At 34.5% G+C, this 5,823-nt stretch overlaps 1 protein-coding gene across 17 annotated transcripts in view; it reads right to left on the bottom strand.

Moving 5' to 3' along the window:
* The window catches only part of LOC106877140 (one cut domain family member 2), a 348,210-nt gene that overhangs the window by 132,610 nt on the left and 209,777 nt on the right, over positions 1 to 5,823 (bottom strand). The window lies entirely within an intron of this gene.

The following is a 5,823-nucleotide window of genomic DNA, read 5'->3' as shown; positions in this document are numbered from 1 at the left end:
TATATATATATATATGTATATATATGTATATATGTATATTTATCTTCAGATCTTATCAGTAGTGTTTCTACAGTTTTTATTGAAGAAAATGATTGTAAACATCAACAATAATGATAATAAATAATTAAATAAATAATGATAGCAAATAATAATAATAATAATAATTATAGTAATAAAGTAAAATAAAAAGGTAAGAAGGTAAAATGAAAAGGTAATAAAAAATGATAATAATAATAATAATAATAATAATAATAAACAGTAATGATAACAAAAGCATAACAAATAATAATACTCATTTTATGGCGAAAACTCTTTCTGTAGTCTAAAATAAGTTGAGCCAAAATGATCTTGGATTCTTCAGACTAAATACTATTAAATAACTATTATATATACATCATAATAAGAAAAGATAAGAACAGGACCTACATAGAGGAAACATGACATACACACAAACACTCACAAGACTACACATACACACACACACACATTTGAACACACTTAACACAGGATGACAAGCACTTCAAGACCCACTGTCAGCATAAACAGCCAGTTATTCAGAGAGTCAATTGGAGATCACAAAAGAAAGAAAAAAAGAAGAGAAGAAAAGAAAAAAAAACTTAGATAAACGAAGAAACAAACAAACAAACACAGTGGAAACAACTGATTAATCAATGCTGATAGTGATGGTGGGAGTGGTGCCGGTGGTGTTCATGCTGCTGATGTTGCTGCTTCTGTTGTAAATATTATTATTATTATTAATTTCTAAATGATCTCAGTATCAGCTTTATGTAAAAAAGAAGTGGAACAAAGTTTTGCAAGCGAATACTGGAAAGGAGAGTGAAGCCTTTATTGCCAATGTAGTTGGTTCTAATAATATAGGTTCGCATTATTATTCGTCTAAGAATTATTCAAAGCAAGAATCTAAAAAGAAAAGATTATGGCAAATGTTTTCAGACAAGAATCCATTATCCTCAAAGTGATATCTAAAGATTCAAAAATTGAAGAATCAACAAAATTGAGCTATTTTCACTACAAACACACACACAATGGTTTAGCATATATATATATACATATATATATACACACACACATATACATATATATTCATACAACTAAATACAAATATTTATAAAACACCCCTCCCCTTGTGTATGCAAGTATGTGTGTATGTATCTTTATATTTATATATAACAGGAATAGGGATTCAACGAATCAAATAGAACTCAGGTAAGCTCTCTCCTGGGTGTACGGCTATCAAGTCCATATACACACACACACACACATATATATATATATATATATAGTAAGTTTCTAGCAGAGTTAATATCAAGTCTTGCAATAAAACATGTGCCAAAACATAAGTAATCTATAGAACTTTAGCATTTGCATAAACATACATATATGTGTGAATGTATCTACATGTGTCCGTTTGAGTGTGTGCATATATATATATATATATATATATAAATATATATATACACACACACACACACACACACATAAACATGCACATACATATGTTCATATATATATATATATATATATATATATATACACACACATATATACACACACATATATATATATATATACACCATACACATACATGTAAGCACACTTTTTAATGCATACACCACACACACACACATGCAGCTATTTCCATTTTACTTACACATTAGAACTGCAAACATTAAACATAAAACCATAACATACAACCTTGCAGAAGTAAAACAGACACAAGTGGAACATCTAAAAAGATGAACTAATGCTCATTTTGAAAGCTACTCAACTGCAGCAAAGCAATGCAATAGCTGTTTGTTGAAAGAAAACTACAGCTGTCACTGAGAATGTTACTAAAGGTGGAGATGGTATGGGTGGATTGCTGAAAGAAAAAGCAGGAGGAGGAGGAGAGGCACTTCTCTTGGGTGGAAGCCAGTAGATTGCTAAATATAAGGAAAGCCATTTTTGCTTCTAGCAGAAAGGGCAAGTCACAGAGTAGAAATGGCCAGCACAATAAATGGAGAAGGAATATTGGTGGACAGGCTTCAGGCTTCAAGAAATACAGTGAAGCAATGGAGTATGTGCGTCTTAGTATTTTGTCTTCTTATGGAAACAACTGCATGTGTATGTGTGCATACATTGCACCTCCATACATTTATATAAAGATATAAAAAGGTATGTGTGTGTAAACATATATATATATATATATATATATATATATATATATTTATATTTATATTAGGGCATTACTATACGATAATGCCTCATGCTATGAGGGACTCTAAGGTCAGACTACCATAAAAAGTACATTTTTACCGAACGCGAGGAAATGCAACTCTCAAAGCCAACCCCTTAAAAACAGATTAAATTATAGATCATGATTTTGTAGTTATTGTAGTATTATACAACCTCTACTCGTCAGTATAATATGGTCAAGAAAAATAGCAGTAAACAGAGAATCAACATACCAAACGAACATCGTGTATCCAATATAGTCTATAGAAAACTGTTCATCGCTATTTCCCTATGTAAGTGGCGGGAATTTCGAATTGCATCTCGGTAAATATGCTTTTTTTAGTATTTTTTTCATTTGTCTTGCTCTTTTACAGTCTGTTGTGTCGCTAATTTTTTACTGAGAACATATTTCTTCGTGGTTAGATGATTCGGCATCTATTTCTAGCATATGGGAGTCCACTTTTGCTGGTCATTCCTCTTATTTTTGTATGTATATATATATATATATATATATATATATAGAGGGAGAGAGAGAGAGAGAGAGAGATGCAAACATAACGATGATTGAAATGTGTTTCAGGAACAAGGGGCATGTATGCCAAGGTGTGTGAAGTGAGGATTGGGGAGGTAGGGGGGGAATTAGCTGTTATGAAGCATCTCTCTTCACCACAGAACCAAGAAATAGAGGAATGTTGTCCTTCTAAGGACCCCAGCCACTTCCATCACACACATAACCACATAAAAGGATGTGTGCAGATACACGCCGATGCTTAAATACATTAATGTATCTATCTACAAAGAAGGACCTCACTGACTATTCCCTATGGTGGTGGAGGGTTTCGTATCATATAAAACTTGACTTCACCTTTCAGTCCTCCAGGGGCCAATAAATACCAGTGGTATGAGTGGTTCAGTCCAGGGAACTTCTCTCTAAATTTTTTAATGCAGTAAACTCATCATAACCTTTGTTAACATCATTTAATATCCAGTTCCATGTTGGTAAGTGTTTGATGGTTTGAGAGGATCCAAAGAAGAAGGGGGCTGCATCAATCTCCAGTGTCCACTTTTGACCTCTTCCACAGCTGGATGCCCTTCCTAATACCAAAGATGTCTCCTCTAATCATTTTTAGGGATGCTGATGGGACAGGAATGGCACACAACGAGACTAAATGCTTTTTATTATATTTACTTCCATCTCTCTCTTTCTCTAAGTTCAAACCTCACTCTGGTAAGCTTTAGTCTTTGCTTTTCATCCAACTCTTTTAGGATCAAAACAATGAGTACCAGTCATATATTGGGGCTCAATTCAATAAAAATACCATGTAGTTTTTAGTTATTACCTTTTTGCATTCTGAGTTTGAATCCTGCTGAGGTCAGCTCTGCCTTGTTGTTCTTCCAAGGGCAAATAAAACAACCCAATCAACAGCAGCGATTAATGAGTCACTAGATCAAAGCAACAAAGCTGGCAGAATTGTTAGCACGTTGGGCAAAATGCTTGGTGGCATTTTGTCCATCTTTACATTCAGGGTTCACATGCCACCGAGGTCAGCTTTGCCTTTCATCCTTTTGGGGTTAATAAATTAAGTACGAGTTGCATACTGGGGTTGATCTAAACGACTCGTCCCTTCCCCCAAAATTTCAGGACTTGTGCCTATAGTAGAAAGGATTATTATTATTATTATTATTATTGAGGTGGTGAACTGGCAGATTGATTAGGCGACTGGACAAAATGCTTAGTGGTATTTTGTCTGCCTTTTTACATTCTGAGTTCAAATTCCACTGAGGTCAACTTTGCCATTCATCCCTTTGGGATCAATATATTAAATAACTGGTTGAGCATCACAGTTGATGTAAGCAACCAACCCCCTTCCTCAAAATCTCTATAGCAGAAAGGCCTATTATCATCATCATCAATGTCATCAGCAATATAAGTTCTACAAGTAGAGAATGAAAATTTTAGCCTGGACAACTCTTTCTTCAAGTGTGATTAATCTAGGTTTTATGTCTATAATTACAAACTGAAATCAGCTCATTGACAGGCACTAACCAATACACACACACGTGCGCACACACACACACAGAAGGGAGGTGAAGTGGGAGTTATGAGTAGTGAGGTAGGGGGAAAAGGAGAATGAAATGCATAGATTGTAATTATAGAAGTTGTATAGATTAATGCTTGCTCCATTTATGTCCCAACTCTGTCAATACATTCTCAATTATTGTGTCAATAAAGGAGAACCACTTGTTTATTGAATTAAAAGATTCATTGTTTGTGTGTGTAGGGGGGGGTGCAAAGGAGAGAGAAAGAGAGAGAGAGAGATAGTGTGTGTGTATGTGTAACTTCACACACCAAAACAATTCAGAACAACCCCTAATTCCAGAGACATTGGTCTAAAATATTTAGAATTAAAAAAAAACACCAACAACAGTAACAACAATGACACAAGCCCAACCAAAAGAAAAGCACAACAGTAAACTCATACGATTATCATTTTGAATTTATCTATTTACAATTAATGTCCAAAATACTATTTAATAACTTGAAATCTATGAATAATAAATTTAATTATATTGATTTTGTTCTGTTGATATATATATATATATAGGTATATATATACACACATATAAATAAACATATACTTTATATACACACACACACACACACATACATATAAACAAAGATCTGAGTATACGTGTGTGTGTATATATGTATAAATAAAAATATATATATATATATATATACATACACATATACAAATATACATATGTAAATATACACATATATATGTATACACTTGTGTATATAAGAGAAGTGTCACTCTAAGACGTTCAATAACATATCTTCCAGCTAATTCATTAAGGTCCCACCATTAATTACCAAAGATGACAAAACACTAAAATATTAGGTGGCCACTCCACTGAACCCAGTAACACACACACTCTGAATCAATTCGAACATCGACAATGCTGCAGGATATGTGGCAGGAAGAGATGGAGAGGACACGGCTCGTCTATGTGGCTTGCCCTTACCATTCCGCCTTTTCAGCATGGCTGCGTGGTTAAGAAGCTTGCCTTGCAGCCACATGGCTTCAGGTTCAGTCCCACTGTGCAGCACCTTGGGCAAGTGTCTTCTACTATAGCCCTGAGCTGACCATTGCTTTGTAGAAGACAGTTGTCTGTGTATATGTATGTATGTGTGTATGTATGCCTGTGTGTATCCTCCTCATTTAATGTCCGTTGTTCATTGTGGCACGAAGTGTGTGTGTATGTGAATGCGTCTGTGTGTTTCTTGTTATCCCACCATTGCTTGATCACCAGTGCTGGCTTGTTTACGTCTCCATAGCTTAGCAGCTTAGTTCTCCTGTATGACCCTTCTGTCCGGCATTGGCCATGATAGATCACTAGCCACTACACATTCTTTTTTTTTTCTCTCCTTGTTTCTTTTTGTGTTCCTTTCTGTGGAAGAGCGTAGGCTCGAAATGTTAAAAGACTTTTTCACTTCCCAAGCATTAAACTAATACATCTGTTTGTTTTCTACACCACCTGTCTTCATCGTTTGTTTTTTTGTGAATTCTTCCTATATATATA

Source organism: Octopus bimaculoides, chromosome 15 (genome assembly GCF_001194135.2).
Source record: "Octopus bimaculoides isolate UCB-OBI-ISO-001 chromosome 15, ASM119413v2, whole genome shotgun sequence".
Lineage (NCBI taxonomy): Eukaryota > Metazoa > Mollusca > Cephalopoda > Octopoda > Octopodidae > Octopus > Octopus bimaculoides.
The sequence above is the reverse complement of the archived record's forward strand: the minus strand, read 5'-3'. Positions and strand labels throughout refer to the sequence as shown.